Source organism: Apodemus sylvaticus, chromosome 14 (genome assembly GCF_947179515.1).
Source record: "Apodemus sylvaticus chromosome 14, mApoSyl1.1, whole genome shotgun sequence".
NCBI classification, from domain to species: domain Eukaryota; kingdom Metazoa; phylum Chordata; class Mammalia; order Rodentia; family Muridae; genus Apodemus; species Apodemus sylvaticus.
In genome coordinates this window covers 22,516,005-22,543,199 of record NC_067485.1, presented here as the reverse complement: position 1 = coordinate 22,543,199, position 27,195 = coordinate 22,516,005, and positions in this window count along the sequence as shown.

Genomic DNA, 27,195 nt, shown 5'->3' with positions numbered 1-27,195 from the left:
TCTATTGGATATTATAGACACTTCTCAAAATAAGAGCAGTAAATATATAAAATAAAATATAGGGAGTAATAGCTAAAACTACATATAGCAAAATATGAACGCAGTACAATATTAAAACATTATCCTATAGGCTTATGTGTGCATCTTCATTAATACACTAAGTAACAAGATCTAACAGTCACTTTACAAACCACTATAATGTCTCAGGAGGGATGGAAGAAAATGGTATTTTAAGATACATGCAATAACTGTCATGTTAGCACCAACTGTGGTTTGTTACAACACCGTTGACTAAAGGAAATGCTAACTTTCAGTTAAGGGTTACAATAGTTATTTTTTTCCCTTCCCAATTCAAGGTCCCCAAGTTAAGGTTAACACTAACCCAAATCACCAAATTGGCATTGAGGTTCTTTGTAATTTTTGCCAGAGCAGTGTCAGGCAAGGGATTGGGGTAAAATGGGTGTTTTTGCAGTCAAACCATTAAAACAGCCTGTTTCATTGCAGAAGCTGTGAAGGGGCACTGACATGGAAGACACTATCTCCTCTTGCCCCCAAAAGTGGTATCTGGAAGGTAGCAGAATCTCTCTCAGTCAAAGTGATTGCTGCCCAGTGAACACAGAGCAGGAGCTCGCTCCAGATAGGGAGTAATTAGCATTGTTTGGTTGAGGCAGGGAGACTGCATAGACTGTGGGGCCAGAACTTTAGAAAAAGGACACATTTGATACCTCAGGATTATTTTTCTCTGAAAAAAATAACTATCATTGCTCTGAATCAGACATAGCGAGTCTGCCTCGCTCCATTTTTGCTTGTGATTCTGGCAGGAGCAAAGACCAAAGAATTTTTCTAGAGAGTAGGGGAGACAGAAACAACTAGAAACCTGTTCTCAAAGCAGCCTTTCTTGCTCCGCTGCAGACCACCATGGAAGTTATGCAGCGTCCTCTCTGTGTTAAAATTAAGTGTGGTCAACAACAGGTTGTTGCCTCAAAAATAAATAAATAAACAAAAATATGAGAAAGAGGCATTGGGTGCAAAAATGAATGTGGTAAGTCAGACACAAACATTTTTTTAAACAGAACACATCAAAACAAAAGGAGAAACCAAGTGGGTTTCTTAATAACTGGCCTTTTCTAGCCAAGGACAAAGAACTCTAGCTGACTGCTGAAGTCAGCACCTTTTGAAATCCAGGAGAGACCTGGACTACAGGAAAACTTCGTAGATATGCAAATGTTCCATTCAAATGCAGCCCCGAAAGTGAGGTGATTCAGAGGCTAGAGAACTACATTCAAACCTCCTTTCCAGCTCAGAAATGGTCCAGACCTATTGATACTTTATCTCTCACAACCCAGACCAAGATAAATCAAGTTGAAAGTCCATTGACACCAGCACTTAGGTAGGAGAGATTGTGGGTTCTGAAGTCTGGAATTCTCGCGAGAGGCTGTGCACTCTGAGACTGGAACTCCTGGGTGGGTCTCTGCGCTCTGGCTGGGCCTAATGGACCAATTACACCACTGCTGAAGAAATCCTCACTGTGCATTATCTTGCTTTTCTGTTAGAGGAGTTCAGGGCTTTCTTTCCTGAGGTGATCTCTGCCAGCCACTGAAATGCTCTGTGGGATATCAGCCCACAGTCCCAGTGAGTAAAGGGATTAACTCAAGGTCACCCAGCAGATAGAAGGTTGTGGCTTGTGGCTTGGGTAACACTAATGACTAACCTTCTGTCTTATCGTTCATGGTCCTAATTATCTCAACCTGTGGATTTCTGGGATATTGCATACACACACACACACACACACACACACACACACACGCCAAAGAGGCCCTTTCCAAGAGCATTCAAGGTTGGCCCTGATGAAGCTCACTCATCTGGAATTATCAAAGGATCTAGCACAGTGGTTAAGATTTAAAAATAAATAAATAAATAAATAAATAAATAAATAAATAAATAAAACGGTCCCAAGTCTAACAGCTCAGATTTCTAACAAGGCACCCACAGGGTTCCTGGAACCGTGTGGCTGGAAAGCTATATATAAACGTTGGAGTTACTGCCTCTCAGGAATGTGAAGTCCCATCAACCTCCGCTTTTGGCTAACCCCAGACCTCAGGGATCAAGTCCCCATGGGCGCACAGGTGTACTTTGCTCCAAAGAGCTCTTCAAAACCTCACTAGAGTTCTCAGCTCTCTTTGGAAATTAACAACCCCGGGGTCCAGTGCTCCCTGCCCCAATTAGCAATCAGTTTGTGCCTGTTAGAAATGCAAACAAGACAGACTCCAGCTCCTCCCTCCGGGGCCAAGTTCCGGGCTGGAAAGCCACTGCCAGGCCGCTCCCAGAGGAGATTTCGGGAGGACTTTGCTCAGGTTTGGCATGTGTTTCCTTCCCAGACCAGAACAGAGGGTTCCCATCTAGCAGCTGTGAACTCTGACTCACCTGCCTGCGGGAGAATTTCTCCATGTGACAGAGTATTTAACAAGGGCCTGAGGAGCAGGCGTGTTCTGCCTGAGTCTCTGAAGCAAGAGGACAGCTGTGCTTGGGAAGAAAAGGGCAGGTGAAGATAGGAGTCTGTGCTCCCCTGAAGGTCCAGCCTCCTATTGTTCTCTCTTCCCACTCAACCCCCAACCCCCAGCCTGCTCTGCTGCTCGATTTCTCCAGCTAGGGTCCCTAAAGGAGGTCACACCCACCACACCCACACTCACGCTGGGCACTGCCTGTGGAGGCTCACACTTGCTGTCCTGTTGCTTTCAAATATCATTTACTGTATCTACGGGCTTGGCTTTTGCAGGCAGCCAAAGTCACCTTGTTTGTAGAAACACACCCTTGAGGTACATTTGTGCATCGCTCAGCCATCACCAAAGAAGCTTCTTCTCGTGGTAGATGGGGCTTAACCAAGAGACCCACAACTGGACAATGCGCAGAGGATGAGAGACTTTGGAGCACCCAGTCCTACATCGGATGCTCCATTGAAGCCCTTCCCCTCAGTGCTCAGGGATCAGCGTGGAAGAGGAACACAAAGGCTTTAAGAGCCAGAGGTAGAGGGTGACTCTAAAGAAACAAAACAAGACCAATATGAACTCACAGAGACTGTGGCAGAAGACACAAGACCTGCACACATTCAAACCAGACAAAATGGCCGCACAGAGAGTGGCAAGTGGACTTAAAGTCCCACCTCTAACCATCTAACCGAGAAGTCTTTTGTAATTGATAACTGCTGGGAGAGGGGAACTTTGTTTTACAATGGCGTGTCTCAGGGTTTAACAACAACACCAAGGCAGGCTCTAGGCCCAGGAAGTGGTTGGCCAAGACAAAACAGACTCCATATTGTTGGTTTAGGTAGATGGTAGGAAGAGTTTTTCGTTTCATTTTGTTCTATCTTGTTGGGTTTCTGGTTTTTTGTTTATTTCTTTTGTTTTAAGAAGAGCTGGGAACTAGTGAGGGGAGGGAGAAAAACATGATACAGTATGAAGAAAAAAAGCAATTTCTTTAAATGCCCATGAAACCTCGTGGGTAAAAGTATCTCATAGAATTAAGAAAGAACGCAGGGAGGTGGCAGAGGCTGTGAGGTCCCGAGGAGGATTCTGAGGCTGTGGAGTGACTGTACCACCCAGAGAGTCACTTGGAAACCCAGTAGCACTGAGAACAGAATGGGGGGGGGGGGGAGGGAAGCGGGGAGGGAACCCCAGAGGCCAGTGGCCAACGGGAACCAATCCCCCATTTCAACATCTGCCCTTAGGAAATAAGCAGTTGCTTGAAGACTCTTACAAAATGGTTGCTGAGTACTCGAAGAAGCCAGTTGGAACCTCCCCCTTGGCCATCGCCTTTCCAGAAGCATGTTGACTCCTTTAGGCCATGGCCACATCTGGAGGGTCAGTCACACCTGTGAGCACCTCCATTATCTTCTTATTCCTATGAGGTAGAAAGCCTGGTCAAGACATTCATGTGCACAGCTTTGACTACATCGGAGTCCCTGGGCTCCATTCACCCCACCCACCCTCACCCCCACCTGAGTTTCAAAGCTCCCCTCTAGCCTCCTATCTTCCACAAGCCAGCTTCTCCCTCTGCGAAAATTCCATCTGTCTTCTTGTACAGCTAGTTTCTCCAATTAAAACACATCTCATGGAGAGAGGAGGGACGCTCACGAGACTCAGAAGGTTCAGAAAGACAGAAGGCTCCTCGGACCCTTTCCTAAGGTTACTGACACAGCAGAACAATCGTTATGCAGAGGAGACTCTTCCGCTGGAGCTGCCGGAAAGTTGTACAGAGAACCCCAGGGCCGCACTTTTCCTCAATGCTAGACTGAGCCTTTTGGTGGTACAGCTAATCCTGTCGCCTTTAAGAAACTCCAGTAAACTTCAAAGCTAGATGTGAGTAGAATCTGTTCTTTGGTCTGTTGCCAGTACTCTATCTGGAGTGAATACACGTTTGTTCACGTCTCCCCCCGCCCTGCCCCCCAACCTCCAGCCCAACAGTCGCACAACAGTCCTGTTGCTGCAGAGTCCTAGCCGTACAGGTGGGTTTTCCAGCCTCTGACGCTTTAGGTCCATGAGAACGGAGGGACTTTGCTTCCTTCTCTGAGCCGTGATTCCCACCCCTTTCTACAGATCTGTTCTCCCTCCCTTAAAATGCCCTAGTCCTCATCCCAGCCCAGGCCTCTGGAAGTGAGATGACTTGACTTCTCTGAGCTGTTCTTTTCTTCTCAGGCAACCTCTGGTCAAGTCACCTCCATCTGCCATTACAATTCCCAGACACCATTCCTTCCTTGCCCCAGGCAGTGTAGGTCACACCGCTCCATGTCCCTGAGCCTTGTCTGCAGAAATCTCCAACCATATCCAATGCTACACCTCTTCTCACTTCTCATCCACCTTAAATAACATGAAACATTTCAGTTTGTTAACACACACACACATACACACTTGCACACCATGCCTGAGGTCCCTGAAAGTAATGGTTCACACCGATTTGCAGAGATAGCAAGGTCATAGTACAGATTATACTCTGTCATTGACAGCAGGCCACAAGAGTGAAAGTACTCAGGCACCCCAGTTATTGTTTGGGGCTTCCTTTTATAGGGCTCAAGAGAAGATGGGGTTTGGTTGCTAAGGGGAGTCGTCTCGGAGAGTATCCGTTCTGATTGATAGTTCAGGTTATATAATCATTTCTCTGCTGAGCTGATCCCTCCCCACAAAGCGTCTGATTTTTAATCACGTGCAGATCCAGTTATGCAGAGGCGTAAGATCGCAAATAGGGGATTCTCCCTAAGACTTCACTTGACAGTTTTGTCCTGTTGTGCAATTACCTAAAACCAGTTGAGGCCAGATTAGCCCTTTCGTTCTTAGTACCAAGATACACTGAGACTACAGAATAGAAACTTGCCAAGTGTGATGGTCACTAGGGGGAAAGAAACATATCCTATGGTTCAGAGACAGAGCATAGGTGTAATCAATCATAGCCCGATGCCAGTGGAGGGGAGGGTGAGATTGCTAAGTACATTGTTAGGAAAGGGGTGTGCGTGCGTGCGCGTGCGTGTGCGTGTGCGTGTCTGTGTGTGTGTATGTACCTCTCTGTGTGTGTCTATGTCTCTGTGTGTATGTCTCTCTGTGTGTGTACATGTGTGTGTACATATGTGTGTGTACATGTGTATACATGTGTGTGTGTGTTTTATGTAAACAAAGAACTAGGCTTCCATGAGAATTATTAGAATGGGAAGGGAGGGTGTTTATAACCCAGATGGACTCTCAGGTTACCCAACTTCCCCCACTGCTTCAGGTCGGTTCCCACCTCCACAGTTCCCTCTTCTGCCTTTACAGGGTTGTTTCTGAAAGTCAGAGCCTGTATCGTTCCTCATCTTCTTCATCATTGCTCCTCCTTGCTGATTAGAGGAAGAACCACTCCCTTATCCTAACCTTTGACCCCATGACCAGACCAGCCAGCATTGTCTCCTTCTCTCTAACCACCTCTCACCTCCACACTGAGCCTCAGTTAAGAATGCTTCTATTAACTCGGGGAAACGCCCTATACCACACCCACCTTCCTTCTCTTTCCAAATCCTATTCCTTTTCAAAGTCTAGCTCAGCTTTTATCTTGTTCCCACCTGTGTGATAAGTTCACAGGAAACTCTGACATCATCTTAGACTTTGTGATAACTCCAGTGAGCTTCCAACCAGGCTCACACAGAGCAGAGCAGAGCCCCCATGCAGCAGGGATTCCAGGAGCCTGTTTCAGAAGTGTTTCATTCCTCCATACATCCCAACTCCTGGACCATCCATGCCAGAGGCACTGTGCAACTCGCGGTTTGGCAATTTTTATTGTTGCTCGTCTTGCAGACATGAGTGGTTCTCACTCCCATCATAGGCTACAGCTTTCGTGTCCCAGATTGACACGGGCAGATTTAGTTCTGACCTGGCTTGTTGCTTTAATGGGGTTTGAGATAAAACTGGGGCAGGATGGTTTATGCCAGGGATACCTTTTTTTTTTTTCAATTTGGTATTGTTATAAGCAGACTTTTTCTTTTTCCCCAAAACAGAGCACTTTGTTAAAACATCTAAATTTAAATATGCAGTAACATCATACTGAACACTACAATTGAAATAAAGCACAGCTATAATTTACTGATAGAAAAAAACATCAACAGCAAGTCTCTCTCTCTCTCTCTCTTGTAAGCCCAGGCTAGCCCTGACCTTGAACCTCTGACTCTCCCCACCCCCACCTACCTCCCAAGTTGCATGACCACAGGCCTGTGTGTGCCATTATGTCTATTTATTTACTTACTTGCTTATATATCTACTTAGTTATTCTGATTTCGTTGAGACAGGGTCTGTTTTGTAGCCTAAGCTAGCCTCAAACTCACTATGTAGCCCAGGCTGGCTTCAAACTTAGGATTCCCCTACCCCAGTCTTCCAGGTGATGGGGTTACATGCTGTTATAATCTTTAATAATGTATCCAAAGTTGTATCCTTTCCATCATGTCTGTGGTACTGGAGATGGACTCTAGGGTCTCATTCATGCTAGGCAAGAACTCAACCATTGAGTCAGTACTCCTTTCCCTCCTTTCCTCCTTTTTGTATCTTACTAAATTTCCCAGGCTGGCCTTGAACTTACTCTAGCCCAGGAAGAACTTGAACTCCTCCTACCTCAACCTCTGTGTTAGTCAGGGTTTCTATTCCTGCATAAACATCATGACCAAGAAGCAAGTTAGGGAGGAAAGGGTTTATTCAGTTTACACTTCCACACAGCTGTTCATCAGCAAAGGAAGTCAGGACTGGAACTCAAGCAGGTCAGGAAGCAGGAGCTGATGCAGAGGCCATGGAGGGATGTTCCTTACTGGCTTGCTTCCCCTGGCTTGCTCAGCCTGCTCTCTTATAGAACCCAAGACTACCAGCCCAGGGATGGTGCCACCCGCAAAGGGCCCTCCCACCCTGATCACAATTGAGAAAATTCCCCACAGCTGGATCTCATGGAGGCACTTCCCCAGCTGAAGCTCCTTTCTCTGATAACTCCAGCCTGTGTCAAGATGACACACACAACCAGCCAGTACACACCTCCCAAGGAGCCGCAATTATAGGCTTACAGACTCATATTCTTGTTTCACACATGATTAAAGTAGCATTCTTCAAGCTACCTATGCTGCTGCCTCTCAGGATTCAGTCTCTTTCTGAGTAATGGGATCCTCTCCCATCTGGCCATCGCCCACCCTCTTTCAGCTATGGGCGGCCCAAGACAATGACTGTCGATTGGGTGCAAGTAAAACCACCACGTTCAAGAAACAGGCGGAGCACGTGCCACTCCCTTTTCATCTTCCTGATGGCTAAATGTCGGCGGATGGTTCAGCCCCTCCAAGCCTACCGAGGCACAAGGTGAAGCGTGTGAGACAGGAGAATGAGGATGGAATAACCAAGGGGAAAGAAACTGGTCCTTCATTTTTATAGATGCCCACGTTAGCCTTGGGATGCCTGCGCCCAGACTTCATCCTATGAGACAGAAGTACATGTTTACTAATAGTCCTTGTCATTCGTGGCTCTCTGCTAATCCACCAGACACTCTTCTGAGTCCTACAGATACAGAAATCAGCAAGAAGCACAGGGCCCCTGCTCTTGTCCAACCTGCATCCCAAGGCAGACCAGAGACAACCCAGCCAGCCCACAGCGTGAAGGCTGCTGAGAAACATGCAGTGTGGGTAAGGAAGACAGAACAGGAGCCTTCGTGATGGTGAGAGACCTGAACAGGTGTTAGTTCTGGGGATGGGAAAGGGAATGGGATTAGGGACAAGCACAATTTGCTGAGGCAGGAGCATACTCATGTTCTAGGAATAACGAGAGATTCATACAGCCTTGTCAGGAGCAGAGCATTTACAGGCCAGGTCAGAGAATTAAGAAGGAACAAAACTAAATAAGAATTTACATTTTTTTAAAACTTCCTCTTTTTGAGACAGGGTTCTAATGTAGCTTGAATTTCTGATCCCCCGGCCTCTACTTCCTGGTTGGAAGTATAAATATCTGCTATCACACATGGGAATTTCGAGGGCATGGTAAGCATTTCAGTTTTATGCTGAATGAACAGGATGGACCGTGAGTTTTCAGCACATATCTTTGGAGAATCTCCCTGCCTAATGACTGGGCTAGGGGCTGGATTCAGAAACTGATGTGATAATCCAGGGGAATTTATTGGTGACCTGAACCAGGGTAGCAGTAAAGAAGGAAGGGAAGAAAGCAAACCCCATTGTCGTGCACAGGTCATCTGCAAAGCAGAGCTTTTCAGGTCTGTCTGAGCTAAGGATGAGGGCTAGGTCAGAAGGCATTGTCTGATTGTAGGTATCCTGTGCCCATTTCATATGGAAATGACAGAATAATTTGCCCAAGATGACGCAGCACAGAAATTCTGAGCCAGAAATCAAATCAGGATGTGTTTGTTTGAGAGCACAACCTTGCCTTCAAGCCGGCCTCCAGCTCACTTGGACACCGTCCAAGTTGGATCACATGGAAATGTCATAGGTCAAGACAGCCAGATCCCACATGCCTGGCATACATAAAACAAACAGGACAGAGGGACACGGCTAGATTAGTACCATATACTCACTCCTTAAATAACCCTTCCTGTCACGTGAAGCACAAGACCAGAGCTGTACCCTGAGACACAGACAAGCACTTGACCCCACTAGCAACAGGCTTTACCAGTTGGGCTTTAGTAACAGCTTGGGATTGCTAAAATCTGACCAAATGATTTTACTCTTTGGCAGAGGCTGCCAGGTAATTCATCGTCACAGATTACTCAAAGGGTCAGGATAGTAAAGTCATAAACCCACTGTGAAAAGGACTTTAAAAAAAATTGTATGTTTTCAAGTGTTAAGATTATTTTTTTTTATTATAACCTGACCCAGAATTTTAAAGCTGACGTTGGAAAGGTTTTCTGTCAACAACCTCCGTGGAAGAGTTCACTCCTTATTCTACTTGGAATTTTCTAGCTGGAAAGTTTTCTCAATGTGACATAATAATGCAAGTGTGTTCATGTTGCGGAAGCTTTTTAGAATAGGCACACACACACCACACACACACACAAACACCACTGTAAGTAGTTAACCATGGGCCTAACACAGTTTTGAAACTTTTAAAATTTTTCAGGGTTATGCATCACCAAAATTTCAGAATATGATTTTGATAGGAACTGGGGTTTCTTTCCTAACTTTCAAATTTCCTATTACCAAAATCAAAAAGTCATCACATAAACTTTTCTTCTCTATCTTCCCCTCCTCCTTTGTTATCTCTTTCCTCCTCTTTTCTCCCTTCCTGTGCCTCTCCCCTCTCCTCCCTCTCTCCCTCTCCCTCTCCCTCTCCCTCTCCCTCTCCCTCTCCCTCTCCCTCTCCCTCTCCCTCTCCCTCTCCCTCTCCCTCTCTTCTGGGTAGATTTTCTGCTGTACAGCCTCCCAGACCCCAGAGGTCCAACTGTTAAGAGCACACTTTCCGGCTGAGGGCTCTCTCGCAGAGAGAGTGAAAGATAACTGACACCAGAATTTATTGCCCCAAAAACAACCTTCCCAACTCAAAGCAAAGCCATAATTACGGGTGAGAAAGACGGTCCCTGTTAACTGGCTGTGAACGGGTGATTTACAATGCATCCTCCCTCCCAGCAGAAGGCTCTTGGCAGTCACAAATACAGGTTTTTGTGTATTCAGAGGCGAGGCAAAGCTCAGAGGAGCAGAAGAGAGTTAAAAGGACACTGTGCACGGGAAGTGTGCCTCTTTCCACCGAATTTACCCCATAAAGCCACAACACTAAGCGTCCCTGGAAAATCCCCCACTAGAGAAACAAACCTGTACCATGGTAGTGACACTCAGCGTCTCCTCTCCTCCACCCCCCTCCTCTCTCCCCCTCCTCCTCCTCTTCCCCTCTCTTTCTCTCCCTCCTCTCCCCCTCTTCTCTTTCTCTCCCTCTTCTCTCTATCTCTCTCTCTGACTCTCCCCCACCATCTCTTTCTCTCCCCCGCCCCACTTTCCTTTTTGAATATGATTCCTTACCCTCTGAAATCTCCCAGTCACTATTTACAACTTTACAGGAAGACAGTTCTTACAAGAATGAGAGGGAAAAAAAACCTAACACACTTTTAATTCACAAGCCTGACCTAGCAGAGATAAGTGCTTTTAAATAGTATTAAGTTCTTGTTTTCAGGGAACTGTCAAACTTTAAAGCTAACATAACACTCTGAGATAAGCAGGCTATTGAGGGCTTGTCTCTCTGACAAAGGCGGGGAGGGGAAGTCCTGGCAAGAAACTGCAGGGGGCTCCAAGAAAAAAGACTGCTCGGGCATCCTAAGGACTGAAGAAACCCAGCCATAGAATCACCTAGAGAGACATTCTTCGGCCACAGCTCAGTTCTTTCCTGGTGTCCCCACCTGACCCAGCGTATGTTTCCTGCCCGATCCCATTCCCCAGACCTTAGTTTAGCTTTTCCACCAAAGCGAATGGCTCTCAATTACTCCTAGGACAGATGTAGATTCCAAACAGAACTATCCTTTGGAAAACCTCTCCAGGAGATTGGGGACTGACTACTGAAAAACAGTCTCATATCAAGGGAGAATGAGTTGGTTCAGTTTTCTGCAAGGAAGTTTTTTTTGTTGTTGTTTGTTTTGTCTTGTTTGTTTTTGGTTTTGTGGGGGGGGGTTGTTGTTGTTGTTTGTTTGTTTTGGGGATTTTGGAAGGGGTTGTTATTTTGGTTTTTTTTTTAAGAAGACATGAATGCCTGTACCCAGAGTTCACAAGGGTTCAAATAATCTGCCTCTTGGTAGGGAACATAGGCTCTGAATCTCAAGTGATCAAGCTGTTGGAATAGTTAAAATGACTTGCTATGGACGTGACCCGTGGTGACTTAGCAAAGTGCCTGGAATTAAGCTAGCAATTACATTGGTGCTTAACACAGGGAGTCATCTTCTCTGCTTCAAACTCAAAGTTAATCCCTCTAAACCCGGACATGTGACTCTCTGGGAGTCAATAAGGCCAAGGGGGCAGTTGGCTATGCAGAGACTAAGCTTCAGAAGAAAATTCTATAAGCATACACCATTCCTGTAAAGAAGACAGAGTTAAGCCCACACCTCAATAGTTGGAGGGGTGAGACTGCAGGATTTTGAGTTCTAGATCAACGTGGGCTATCTTGAAAAAGAGAGGAAAGCGGGATGGCTGGCGGAATGGCTCACAGTTCGCGAGGATACAGTCCACCACGGGCATGAAGCCACGGGGGCAGAGGAGTGAGGCAGCTTGGTCAGATGAGAGGACAGGAAGTGGACCACGTCTACACCCTCAGGCCTGGTGACTCATTTCCTGTGGAGATATGTCTTATCAAATTAACTGTAGCTACCTAAACGCCAAATTGTTTCCATTCCTACACTAAATAGACCAGGTGTCTGGTGCTGAAAGGAACGCAGGTGTGGGGAGGACCTGAGGTTTAGGACGAAGGTGAGAAGGAAGGAGGAGAAGGGTCGGAGAGGGCGGCAGGTGGAAGGATGGGCTTGGTGGAAGGAAAGCTGGAATCAAGTATGAAGGTTCCTTAGTTGCAAAAAAATAAGCCAAACACGTAGACGCACTGTGGACGCTTTCTTGTCCACATGCTGAGAGGAGGAGGGTGTGTCTGTCTACACCACACCCTTTCAGGATTCGGAGAGTCTGACAAGCCTGGGTTCCCGTCACGCAGCTGTTGCTAATCTTCTGGGGGTATGGGGCGGTACTCCGGTTCTGTGACTACAGGCTAGGCTTTCTGCCCTAAGTAGACTGCTTTTTCTAAACATCTTATTCACCACAATTGCTCTGATGGGGTAATGGCGGCACCCCGTGTTTACTGAATAGGGTCCTGGGCTGGTCCAAGATGTAAGTCACACATCCAAGTCAGCAGTTGACTGCCCCTTCTCTAAGAGAGCCCTCAGACTAAGCTGAGAATGGTGTGGGCAGTGAGGACAGGGCCAGTGGAACGGTCCCCCGAGAGTGCGGGGGGGGGGGGGGGCAGGGCGGGGCAGCTGATATCGGGATGTAAAGTGAATAAATAATTTTTTAAAAAAAGTTTATGGTTACAGTCAGGGTCAGAATGGACACATCACAGTAAAGATCATCATACCTTGGATGAACAAAGTACACATGAACGTAAAGTAGGTAGGAAGGGGGACCGCCTTCTGTTGTTCTGGACACAGGGAATGCCCAGTACTTTGTGACATTTTTAGACTTTCGCTAATGTAAAACAGAAAGGAAGACGAACCTGGGGAGTTGCTCCAGACTGATCAATCCCGCGGCCCCAGGCCCAAACAAAACAGTGACTTGTTAGCCTTGACGAAAATACCAACTCAAATTTCCTTCTTCCTGCTGCGGGACACACCGAGGAGCTGAAGCTCTGCTCCATCACCCACGACCCACACACACCACGATGCGGGAAACACGGGCCTGAAATCAAAGCAGAAGGCAGGAGAGGAAATTGCAAGGTCAACGTGACTGCCTGGGAAGTCTGATTACTCAACACGTTTAAAGCATTATTAGCCGGTCTGGAGGTGGCAGACTCAAAGCGAGAGTTGGGGGAGGGGCTCCAAAGAGCTGCAGAAAGAGAAGGGGCTTTACGCTCGCTCGAGAATCCCTCCTGGAGTTTAACTGAAATGCTTACAGAACTCCGGTTGCAAGTCAAGAGAGGGCCAAGGGCCGATCCAGCCAGCCAAACCTAGAAGGGAGGGGGTGAGTAGAGGTTAATTGTGGCCGTCAGAGATGAGTGCTTACATGGGGAGATTCATTTAAAATTAACGAGCCATTGGTTGCATTTTATAAGTGTCCCTAGGTAGCAAGTTCATAAGGGAAAAGGGGTGGAAACAGAATAGACTTGTCTTAACACTTACTGGCCAAACCCTCCAGCCAAACAGGCACTCACTGGCTTTTCCCATCACGGAAATACAAAGGCACCTGGTGCCCCTAAGCCCAGAACAGGAGTGGGGTCCCGCTAATGTGTGTGCACCTGGGACCAGTTTACAAATGACTATGCAGTGGTCCCAGGCAGGCTCCGGAAGCTCTGAGCCCTGGAAGCTCTGAGCATAGACAGACCTAAAATTGAACTAAGTACCCTGGCCTTCTCAATGAAATAAAGACCCCAGTAACAACAATTTGTGATTTATTTTTATTTTTTTGTCAATGGTGGGCTGAGCTAGGATAGTAGACCCGTAAGATTATGATGCCGTTGCCATCTTTGTTTGATCTCAGTCAAGAGGGTGGGAAGGGCCACTGAGAGGCCCTTGTACACAGGCCTGAAAAACCTTGGTTCAGTTCCCAGATCTCACAAGGTGAGTGCAGCCGAGAGAACTGACTCCGGAGAATACACACTCCTCTGACCACACACACACACATACACATACACACACACACACACACACAATTTTTTAAGGCCAAGAAACAATATCACAGCCATCTTAATTTGTGTAAGTGCGATGTGATATGCACACAGGGATGAAATGTAACAAAACATTTCTCAAGATATCACCCCCATCCTTAAACAACCCACGAGAGCTTTGTTTTATCATCACTGACTTTGGAGTTAGAAGCAGTATGAAGGACTCGCTTTAGTAATGCCAATAATTGCTTGGCATGGATGCCCCTGGAAAAGCACAGATGGTTCTAGGATCTGACTTGTAAAAGGGCTGGGGTGGACCATCTCTTTCCGAGTGAATGATAAACAGGGTGAGTTGGGAGGCAAGAAGAGCAGAAGTGCAAGGTCATTCCTAGCTACATATAGAGCTCTAGGCCATTCTGAGATACATGATAGCCAGTCTCAAATCAATAAAAATAAAAATCCATAAAAATAAAAATCCATACCACTTCTTTTAATATCAGTGTTTGCAGCAGCTAGGAGACAGCACCTTGGACCCATTATCCATGAGACACAGCCTTAGCCCCAGTTCCACTCTGCCTGTCATGACCCCTAACTGTTCTCATCAAACCCACCCATGAAGAAACCTGAAGTCATAAATGAAGGATGTTGACACTAATCAGCCACGCCCTCCCTGTCTTCTCCAAGGGACAAAGAACCTGCAGTGCTGAGGTGTCCACCTACTCTGCTTCAGGGAGAGGCAGCAAGGAGCTATTTGGAGAAGACTTCAGGTTCTTGGCAATGAACCACAGACAGACACAATGTAACAGTTCCAAGCCTGTTCTGGGAGACACTTTCTTCCTCTAAAGAAGCTGCAACCAGGATACTGAAGAACAGACCTGGTGGCCAAAACACCTTCCTGTTACTATCTTCCCACCCCACATTTTTAGCCTTCAGAATAAGGGGTGGGAGAGTCTTTCTCCTCTTTCTCCTCTTCCTCCTCTTCCCCCTCTTCCTCCTCTTCCTCCTTTGCTTCTCTCCCTCTTTCTCATCGTCCCCCCTCCCCTCCCCCCTTGCTTCTCAACAAGGTCGGCTCATAATAGGTCTTTGAGGCCACATGACCCAACCCAAGGCATGATGCATACCGGGGTGGTCATTCTGAGTGTACATCTGGAAAAAAAAAAAAAACCCACAAGAATCGAGAGGAGAAGGCCCCATAAGAAAGAGCCCTTGTCTTTGCTCTGTAACACGAGGAGCTGTGTAGGAGCAGCAGGGAGTCATGGGATGCATGAATGGAATTGTCCAAGGGTGGATCTGAGGGCAGCAAGAGCAGAAATCATTGTAATGGGGCTGGCAAGGGCTGACAGACTGCCTCAGCCAGCCCTCCAGTACACCAAGGAGCTGGGAAGATATGAATGCGTGTGTACCTGGAGCTGTACTAAGACGGGGAGGACAAAGATGTCTGTCAGACAGCTCCTCCCCTTTGGTTCTGAGAAAGGGTCAGAATGTGGTTTGCTTGTAGATTAAATGCCATCACTGAGAGGGTCCTTCTCGTTATAAAAAGGGATGTTCCTATTGTGCTCCATGTTGGGCCCTGAAGAGTGGGTGGGCGGACACGGACTCAGGGAGGGCGGACAGGACCTTCTCTACTCTGCAGGGCAGGGAACCTTGGAAAGACGAAGGAGAATCTTCTATGAACAAGTAGTAAGAAGAAACATGGGAGCCTGCTAGAAGGAAAGCAATACCTGGAGGCAAATTTAGGCCCTTGGGTAAATCTACTGCTGGAGTAAAAGAATTCCAAGTGAGGACATGACCTGGAAATTCCATGGTCAACGGAAAGAGAGAACAGAGCTGTGACTGCAGCCAGTCCACGTATCCAGTGTCAGTGACGGGGCCCTCCCAGGATAAGCTTGTGGAAAAAGCCGTTCACTGAGGACTTCGTAAATATTCAGGGAACCCTTTAGGACTTCGAACTTCATCCAGTCTAGATACCAGGCACTCTCACGGTGACTGCGATTTGACTGTACAAGAGGTGTGACTTATTAAACGGATAAACTAAAGCCTCACGGCTCTCAGGATTAACTGTATAGTTAGTTAGTTGACCTATGTTCTGGTGATCCACCCCACTAGTAGCCTCGAGGCTTTGTGGGTGCTGCTGTCTATGTGTGGTGTGTGAGGAGCAAAGTTAACCTAAACTCAGAGAAATATTTTGAAATAGTAATCCCAGCACGTCTTGCTCTCTTCCAGTCCACACTGAAGTGATATCTCCAGCCATCATGCTGCTTCCCACAGCCTGGATCCAGACCATCACCCAAAGGCCCATGTGCTAAGGGTGTGGTCCCCCAGGGAGCAGCCACTGGGAAGTAGTAGATCTAGTGAGGGCTTCAGGTGATGGATGTGTGTCCTTGAGAGTGTCCAGCCGTGGTCTCATCTCTTTTTTTTTCCTTGGCCATTGGATAACCAGTTTTATTCTCTCACCTCACTCTGACCATGCTGTCCTGCCTCATCAGAGACCCAAAAGGAACAAAGCTAACCAACCGTGGACCAAAAGCTGCAAAACGATGGAGCCAATAAACCCCTTTCTCCTTATAAGTTCATCAGCTCAGGTATTCATTATGGTGGCAGAAAGCTGGCATAACACACTGCTGGAGAGGGCTAAACTCACAAGCTACGCGCCGGCTTGATTTGATTCAGCATGTTAAAATGCATCCCTCTACCCACTTCTCTGGGTTTTTTTATTATATATGATCAAGTGTGTTTGAATGAAACTGTCTCCAAGTCCTCATTTTTATTTCAGACTGACAATATTATTTTTATCAAGCTCATATTTCAAGAAGAGCTATTATTCTCTGGCTTTTCCGAACCAGGGGAAATTATCTTGTTCCTTCCCTTGAGCTTGAAAGAAAACCTTTCCATAACTAATGTTTATTGGCAGCACAAGTTCTTTGGGGGGGGGGGGGAAGAGAGAGAGAGAGAGAGGAGAGGGAGAGGGAGAGGGAGAGGGAGAGAGAGAGAGAGAGAGAGAGAGAGAGAAACCTTGACAGAGAAGGAAAAAAGAGCATCAGCAGGAACAGCTTAGGGGAAGGGCTGCTTTCACAGAAGTCCTGCCCTCTCTTCTTTCCTGGGATACTGATGTGGACAACTGGCCCCGGATGGATTGCTGCTAGATCAGACCAGCCTTTAGCACCTTCCCTTCTGAATCATGAGAGCATCTCCGAGAAATGGCAGGGATAGCTTGAGGAGCAAGGGGTTGGGAAGTTAGTCAGGGCTTTCTGGAAAAAAAAAATGAAGAAATAGAATGTACACATACAACTGGAAAAAAGAGACAGGGGCAGATAAGATTTTAAAGAACAGGATCATGTGATTACAGGGCTGGGTAGCCCAAAAGCTGGAGGTCAGATCAGCAGGCTGGAAATCCCAAAAGATGGGAAACACAATTCCTTCTTGTTTGAGAAACTATTCTTTTGTTCCTAATGCTTATATTGAGTGTATGGAAGCCATCCACACACTCAAGGACAAATTTGAAGCTAACCCCTGGCTGATATTAGAAACATCTTTAAAACATTCTCCCAGCAACTCCTAGATGAGTATTTGATGACATAATGGAGCAATAGCCATTAAAGGCTAAATATAAAACGCCTCCACGAACTCATGTGCTTGAAAACCTCATTTCCTACCTGGTAGTGCCATTTTGGAAGATTGTGAAACCTTCAGGAGACAGAACCTCTTTGAAGGAAGGACATCACCAGGTGTGGACCTCGAGATTTTATAGTCTGGCCCTACTTCCTTCCACTCTCTTAATAATTGACCCCAGAAACAACATGACCAGATGCCTTGTTCTCCTAGCAATGTACCTTCCCCCTCATGATGAGCTATAACCTTTCAAACTGTAAGCCAGGATAAACTCTTCCGACCGTACATTGTTTCTTTTATGTATTTAGTCCCATCAAGGAGAGAAGTGAAGACCACATACATGCTCTCCGCCAAGTGGAAACATAAGATTAGCCTACCAGGAAAGTAGGAGAAAGGAGGTGGGTATCCAGGAGTATTTTAACTGTTTAAATAGTAATCTCAGTCTCCTCCCTAAATAAAGTTTCTATGAAAGTCTCACAGTCCTGTTGTAGACGCCACTACACGTGTCTTCTGATTGTAATTATATTCTGGTGAGGATTCCTAGGAAGGGGAGGAAGGATGGAAGGGAGGAGTCACAAAAGGAGCTCAGGGAGCAGTGCCTACGAGACTCGTCTGCAGCATCTAATATTGACCTCATAAGGCCTTGTGGGAGAAACTGCCCACAATGGAACAGAAGCAGGCCCACTGTGGTTGCCTAGAGACAAGAGCTGCCAATCACCGAGGACCTGAGAACATATCTGGAAGCCTCCTTAACAGCACCGAGAAGAATATTGCCATTACACTACTCTACAAATGGGTAAACTGAGGCAGCAGGGAAATCACAGCAATTGATCCAGCACTGTCTCCACAACTAATGGAAGGGCTAGAATCCACTAAGCCTACCTCTGCTCACATCAAGTCTAGGTTGTTTGCAGGCACGTATGGTAGCAAACAGTTGTGCTGTGCCAAATAGATCTTTGGATCTGGGGTGCCCTACTTTAGGTAGTGTGATAGAGTGGCTGATAAGCACCAGAAATCTTGGTAGGAATGGAAGAGTAGTTTCCATTGTTGATAACCCTCCTCATAAGCAACCCTGCGTCCCTACAGGTAAAGCTAATTTCCCAGAAGATAATGAATCCTCGACTTTGTTTCATTCCTATCAAACTCTGAACTTCCATCCCCTCCCACATGTCCAGTGCTGAAGTTTGTCAGGGAATGCAAAGTCTATTCGCTGTGCTAATGAACACAACCATGTTCACAATGTCATGCAGAACTACAGAGGTAGCCACGTGCTCTGCCACTGCTCATTTTGAATGGCGTTCTCCTTGTGCCCAAAGCAATAATACTGTGATTGCAAACTATTTCCCTTACCAAATATACCCCTTCCCACAGAGAACAGCTGCCGTGGAAATCCAAGCAATAGATTCATTTTTGTGGCCGGCATATCAAAGTTGACAACATAATTTTGACGTTTGGTAAAAGTGTACTTTTGCCTACATCTTCATGAGAAGACTGACTTAGTAGTAGGTTGTTTTTTTTCCTCCAAATGCCCCTGTGGTGCGTATATTATGCTTATTTAAAAAGGATTTTATCTTGGTTTAGTTTTTCTATTGTTTGTTTTGCTGTATGCAACTTGGACACCTGAATGTGTTTTCACAAAGCTAAAAATATTCCAGAAATAAGATTATGATTTTTTTAAAAAATTATATTTCAGTATAGAATTCACAATTATTAATGAAATAATGATGACCAATCCCTGCCTTGAAAATCCCTAACCCTGTACAGTCAGCATTCTCTCTGGTGCTGAACTCGTCTGCAAAGATCATTCTGAATTGGATTCAGGAGAAACAAATTTGACTTATTTTACTCCAACAAATTGGAACCATATTCAATAAAATAAGACCAAATTATGCTGGGAACTAGGATATGCTTGGTTCCGATTTCTTATGGCAAAATAGTTCCAGATTACATCTAAAGTGTTCAAAGTGGAGTAAATCCTCTTTGTTTTTACATATTGAAAATATCTTTTGCATTGTTTTCTTTGCAAAAGAGGTGGAGGGGGAGAAAGGAGTGGGAAAGAGAGAGGATGGGGAGGGAGGGGAGAGGGAGGGAAAGGGAGGGAGGGAGGGAGGGAAGGAGGAAGGGAGAGAAGTTTCTTTTGGGATCTTATCATATTACTAGACCGCCATAGGATAAATTCAGTATAAAAGGTTTCCTTGACCATCATCCAAAGTTGTGTATCTACTGCGATCACAAAAAGAACTAATAGTAAAAGTGTTTCATCTTGAACCAGGTAGCAGTTTCAGTGAGGAGCTCGGATAAATTCCTTTTAAATATCTACAGAACATAGTGCTAACAGTTTAGGAGTGACAAAATAATTTGTTATTTTTATTCTCTCTGCTCGAGTGACAATCGCTTCAAAGTTATCTGCTTTAATGTCATATATGGGAAAAAGTGCAGAGGGGAGAGACTGGCTTCTTCGCATGTTAATGAACTATTAGCAACTCAAAAAGCATATTACATCCATTTTTTAAAACATCTATCATTGAACGTTTTAGTGGGTTTAGTTTCTGGATCCCGCTCACCCTCCAGCATTCTTTGTTGTTATTTTGAGCTCAAGCCAAAAGCAAAATGCTTGTCCCCATTTACTTGGGCTGAGTGTCTTTATTAGGTTTGTTTTTGTTTTGTTTTGTTTTGTTTTGCTGTGATAAAAACACCATGACTAAAAGTAACTTGGGAAGGAAAGGGTTCATTTGGGCTTACAGCTTATAGTCCATCCCTGAGGGAAGTCAGGGTGGGAACTCAGGATGGGAGTCTAGAGGCAGGAGCCAATGCAGAGGCCATGGAGGAATGCTTCTTCCTGACTTACTCCCCATAGCTTGTTCAATCTGCTTTCTTATAGGCAAGAATGGCACCACCCACAATGAGCTGGGCCCTCACACATCAATCATCAACCATGAAAATGCCCCACATGCTTGCCATAGACCAATCTGATGGGGGAGGGACAGTTTCTCAGTTGAGAAGTAGCAGAGTTACCTCTGCTACTTCTACAAATCCTACCACTATGACCACTATGCCACTGGCATGGTTCTCAAATGACTCTAGCTTGTATCAGATGACATAAAAACAACCAGCACACAGAGCCAGCAGCAGAGAGGCCTTTGCCCTATACCTGTGTTAGAGCAAACAGGGTAGTTTAGCCACAACTTCCCATCTCTCACCCATTTAATCCATCTATCCATCTATCCATCCATTCATCTACCCACCCATCCATCCATCCATCCATCCATCCATCCATCTATCCATCCATGCACCCATCCACCCATCCATCCATCCATCTATCCACACATCTACCCATCCATCCATCCACCCATCTACCCATCCATCCATGTACCCATCCACCCATCCATCCACCCATCCATCCATCCACCTATCCATCCATCCATCCATCCATCCATCTACCCATCCATCCACCCATCCACCTATCCATCCGTCCATCCATCCATCCACTCATCCACCCATCCATCCATCCATCCATCCACCCTCCATCCATCCATTCATCTTATTTTCTTGAGAGATTTCAAAGTAAACTGCAGACTTAATCTCTGTATTATTTACAGTCCTCCTCACTGTGACCAAACACGTGGCAAAGCAACTTGAGAAAAGCTTATTTTGGCCCACAATTTAAGGAGGCACAGTCCTCTGTGGCAGAGAAGAAATGTCAGCTGACAGCTTTTTCACCCCCCTCACACCTCAGTGAAGAGGGAAGCAAATGAGACAGGATACTTCCCCTCTACACGACTATAAACCCGCTTTTGCTTTCCAACATAGTTGTGTGAGGGCAGCCTAAGATTGTTCTCAAAGGCACGGGCCTGACCCTGGATTTCCTCCATGCCTCACTGCAATGCGCTCATCTTTATCTGGTTAAAACCAATAGAACCAAGTTCCACTTTCACTCCGAAATTAGAACTGATTTGTAAGTATGAGACACTAAGGCAGTGCAAATCACAGGGTCCCACTTCTCACTAAGATCTATACACAGTTAATGATTGGTGGGGGCAGGGGAGACATTTTGTTATATAGCCGCTGATAAGGTGCAAATAAAGCATTCTCTAAAACTCAGTTTTGCCCATGCTAATATGAAACCGGGGTTCCGTGTGGTGATAGGCTTTCTTCTCGTCATTCAAGCCTGTCATTAGCAGGGGATAACAAAAGCCCAAGGAGAGCCTGGTGTCAGAACCCCAGGAGTGAACTCTGTGGGTTCATTTTGGATATCAGGCGATTCAAAGACTCAAAGCAAACTTCTAACCTTTTCTATTGGCCAGCTCATTTCTCTGCGGAGTACATTCCAAATGACTTCTACCAGCTAAGCCTCGAGGCCTTCTGAATTACATGATGTCAGGTGGAAAGCAGTTGTCCTGTGACGAGAAAGAGGAGCCCAGTGTGGGAACAACTGACCCTATATACAGAGAACCTTTTTGCTAAGTTCCCAAAAGGAACTTCCCCTGTTACTTAGAAAACACAGTAATCTCCCTCCTACTCTCTACAGTCCTAATACATCTGTCTGAAACCTAAAGAAGCTCCACTTTCGATTGGCACTGTTGCAAATATGTCCTTTTCTAGATGTAGAGGGGGTTGGGGAGGGGGGGAGGCCTCTACATGCCGAGTGAATGCCATCTGCCTCCAAAATGCCCTATTTGTATCGGCCAAACCCACATTTCTTATTTTTAACGTTGCCATAAGTGGATTGTTAGAGCGGCATCGTTAAAAGGATAATGACAGTGTGAACCTCAAGTAGGTTTTCTTAAAATGATTGCTTTTCCCTGTGGGTACTGGCAGGGCAGTCGGGAAATTCTGTCGGGGTCAGCAGGTCCTTAGAAGCCGCTCACCACAAGACTGACTGTCTGATTTTCTTCTTCGTTTTTCTTATCCACACACACACACAATATCATGTTTTATATATTGGTGCTTGTTTCTATACCTATATCAGGATCCTTTTTATTTTAATGGCCAGTGTTTAGCTTTCCTGTTAGGCCAACAGCTGTGGCTTCATTTTATTTATTTATTTATTTATTTATTTATTTATTTATTTATTTATAATATTGGTGGAAGTTTTCTTATTCTGGGATTCAAACACTCATTGATTTTGAGAAAGTTACCATCCCAGAAATTGATCTCCTGACCACGAAACCACAGGTCTGCATATTGCATGCACCTTTCCATAGGGGAAGCTAAGAGGCCCAGCTAAGGCCTGCAGGCTGGTATCGAGTGGAAGCTGTCTGCTCAGGATGTCCACCGTGACTATCACTCCACTGCTCTGCATCTGGGGAGTGGAGAGATCATCCTGGGTTCTTCATGGGCCGCAGGCTATACATAGAAATCTATCTGGAACTGAAACATGATTCTGAAAAAGGAAGGTGTTTGAACTAAAGGGAACCTAGCAGGAAGCCAGAGGTACTGATTTGATTTAGAACTATAGAGAAAAAGGCTCAAAGAGATCTCTGAAGAGTAGAAAGTGCAAGAGACCTTAAACTTCAAACGAAATACATGGGGCTGGAGAGACGGCTCAGTGGTTAAGAGCACCAGCTGGTCTTCCAGAGGACCTGGGTTCAGTTCCCAGGACCCACACAGCAGCTCAGAACTACCTTTAACTCTCTAGTTCTGGGGTACCTGACACCATCACACCAATGTATAGAAAATAAGAAAATTAAATTATAAAGAAAAGTGATGGAGCTGGAGAGATGGCTCAGTGGTTAAGAGCACTGACTGTTCTTCCAAAGGACCTGAGTTCAATTCCCAGCAACCAACCACATAGTGGCTCACAACCATCTGTAATGAGATCAGATGCTGTTTTCTGGTGGTCTGAAGACAGCAACAGTGTGTACTCATATAGATAAAATAAATAAATAAAAATTTGAAAAATAAAGTATTATACAAAAAGCACTTATTTGCATTTATGCTCATCTGCATGTGTGTAAATGTGTGTATCATGTACACACGCATACCACAGTGCATGGGTGTCTGTCAGAAGACAACTTTCAAGAGTCAGTTTTTTTCTTCTACCATGTGGATCCCAAGGATTCAACTCAGGTCATCGGGCTCGATGGCAAGCACCTTTAACACCTGGACACACTCTTAGCCCCTTGATAAGAAACTTTATAGCCACCTTTCTCTCTTTGTTGGGCAAAGAAGACACTGTTGTAAGAATTGGTTTATACAGGAATAAGGCCAGAGTTCATATGGCTTTATTTATTTTCTAAGCAGTTCATGCCAAGTCAGCCATTTATGCCTAAGAACTAAATACACTTAATCCCTGAAGCACTCAGTACCTCAACAGTGCTGTCAGCACAGGAGTAGGAAGGCCTTTACTGACTTTTGTTGATGTTGGCCTTCAGCAAATGTCACCAGATTGACAGACCACCTGGCCAAACCCTCCTAAAGTTATCAAACTAATGGTTTCCATAATGGAACGTAAAGTTGTTCTCTCCTTGTCTCTGCTTAGAAGGATGCTCTAAATACAAGACCAAGTCTGTGTGCATCCTCTTTCTCCCCCTAAGTAATGCATGGAGGATGGAGAGAAGCAAATTGAAACACTTCTCAGCTGGGTTACACATTCAGCCCATTTGTTTATAATTTGTCAACCACTTATGCTTTACAAAGAAAAGTCTCCCCCACGATTTATTGCTTGGGAAGATGATACAGAGAGTTTGAGAGAGAGAGTTACTAATAAATTGATGGAGAAGTGCTTTGTTAATACAGAGTGCTGTTGAAATGCATCGCAAGGAGTGGCCGCTTCAAGGTCATTCATTGCTCAAGAAGATACTAGATGTCTGGCTGCCTTGTGCTCTAACAGACCCTGCATACAAAGGCTGAACAGAGCATGTCTTTAACCCCACTTAGACTCTCCAGAAAAGATCCCTACTCATCTCCAGACAACGGACTAGCTCTGGTTAACAAAAGAAAACAGATAACAGAACAGCGTTTCTCAAGTCTTTAGGAGCAATGGAAATCACCTGGAATCTTGTTGAAAAGAAAGCTAGAGTTCAGAAAATCTGGCACAGAACCTGAGAGGATATGTTTCTAATGGGCTTCTGGGAGATGCTGATGCTGTCTGTCTAAGATGCTGTACCATTTGAAAGGAAGTACTGAGATGCTTGGACCTATGTAGTCAACAGGACTTCAGCAGCAGGCAAAGACAGTCTCTGAATGAAGACAACATTTGTCATTTGTCATTTGTCATTTGTCATTTGTCTAGCATCCAAAATATAAGAAAAAAAGCATCCACATACAGGTTCCTCAACAGAGAAAGGACATATAGAATTAGAGTTTAGGAAAAGAATAATATTTTAGAAACCATGACATGTGTCACTTGATGTCACAAGTGCAGAGAATTCCATAGTTCATTAAATCCATAGTCTAATAGATGAAATAAAGAGGAGAGATGTCATATGTCTCAGCTCTGGGAATGTTATCATCCTCAATAAATGGAAAGTCCCATTCTCAGTTTTCAAGAAAAGTTATGCAGTCATTCATCCATCTGCTTCCGTCTCCATTTATCCTACTTAAGCACATGTCTAATGTGTTAGATGTATATCCTTTCATTTGGGCAGTTGTTATTACATACGCCTAATAGCTGATAATGGTATTATCAGTTCTGTATATTTTTTTTTCCAATTAAGTTTAAAGCAGGAAAGTAAAATAATCTTTTACTTACAAAGCTCTCTGAATTTGCATGAATGCATTCACCTGGGTAGCCAAATCGAAACACAAGAGAGTTTCTCTGTAGTTCTTAGCATAGCTTTGCTTCACAGAAGCATCTCTACACAAGAGAGATGGCTGGCTGTGCTTTACCTCATTTTACAGTAGTGTTTTTAATGTTGAGGCATTTACTGCAACTACTTCTTAGGATTCGGTTTGCGTAGCTGCCACATATCATTTGACGTTTCCCAATGAAGGATGTCTAAATTGATTCCAACATTTTGCCATGAATAATTTCAGAACAAACATCATCATTTCTTTCATGGATCCATGTGAAATCTTTTTGGCTAGCAGACACAACCAAATAGGCAAGTGTGGCTTGCAAGGCACGCACATGGGTACACTTTAACTAGGACTCTACCAGTGCTTTCCAGAAGGCTTCACTCAACAGAGCTTGCAAGTCTACTTTATCTTGAATCAAGTTTATACATGTATATTATATATACTGTGTTAAACTGGACCTAGATAGCCAAGTTTCTCTAACATGGAATTTGTCTATAAATAGCAACTCATTCTTTCATTGAAAAACTCCTAACAGCTATGAGAAATACAACAGCGAAGAAGATCAGCCCCAGGGAATTTTTTTTTCTATTTAATTAAAACCATTAAGTGGTTGGGGCCACTTAGGAGGAATAACTGGGAAAGAAAATGGACAGAATTTAAAAAGAAGAAAAACGCCTTTAATCCCAGCACTTGGGAGGCAGGGGCAGGTGGATTTCTGAGTTCGAGGCCAGCCTGGTCTACAGAGTGAGTTCCAGGACAGCCAGGGCTATACAGAGAAACCCTGTCTTGAAAAAACAAAACAAACAAACAAAAAAAACAAAACAAGGAGAACTGGGATTGTTGGTGCATGCCTGTGATTCCAGCACTTGAGAAGTAGAGGCAGGAGGATCAGGGGTTCAAGGCTACCTCCATAAGGCATCTGAGGCCATCTTGGGCTATTTGAGACTATATTTCAAGAAAATGAAACAAAACAAACAAAATAGAACCGGGAGAAAGTAGGGGCACAGGAGCGAACTGAGAATTTCAAGGTTGGTCAAATGTCTCATGGGGTAAAGAACTGGGTCAGCAGCAAGACTTTGATGGAAAATCAAAGAACACAGAAGAACAAATACCTTGCAACCTTAGTCACATCCCTCTCCGTGATAACTATGTCCCCAGTACAAATCTGTGCACCTCTACTTTCCTTCAGTCCATCTGAATTCTTCTTATGTGCATACATTTATTTATTTGTTTATGTATTTACTTATTTACGGGGTGGGGGGGGGGTGTTACATGTGTACCACAGCACAAAGATGGAAGATAAAGTATACCTTATGAAATTCAAGTCTCTCTTTTTTCTATCGTGTAAGTTCCAGGGATCAAATTTAGGTCATCAGGTTCAAGGACAAGTGCCTTTAACCAGTGAGCCATGTCACCATCTCCCATGACACCCCCCCCCCCCCCGCCACTCCATCTACAATGCTCACCAGACACTCATTCCTGGTGAACACACCTGGGTCTTCCATTCCACATAACCATTTACTCTGAACTCTAGTGTACATTCTACTTTGTGATCAAGAATTAAATTTGCTGATTGCTTGAGGAATGGGAGTCCTGCCACATCCAAGAAGTTGGCCAATCAGTGTGAATTTAACAAAATTTGTCCACAAATTTCAAAATAGATTGGAAGGAGAAGACATTGAAGGATTGAGTCAGAAGGTTGGAAGGACAACTTCAAATGTCCAAGGACTGTGATAATTTTATGTTGATCTCCCCTCTCCCCTTTATCATAGCCCATGTCTCAAGTCATTACATCATCACAGAAGCACCACTGACTTGGGCCTGAACCGAGGGGCAGACACCTGTTGCCTCCACTCCTGCACACAAAGCATCTCACCAGCATCTCACCAGCATCTCACCAGCACCCCGTGTGCAGCTGCTTGTGATTCTCTACCCCCTCAGCAGGAATCCTGTGTGTCAGATTCAGTCTGGCTCTACCCTCCTGCAGGACCTCGCGTTCCCATTCTTTGCAGCAGTTATC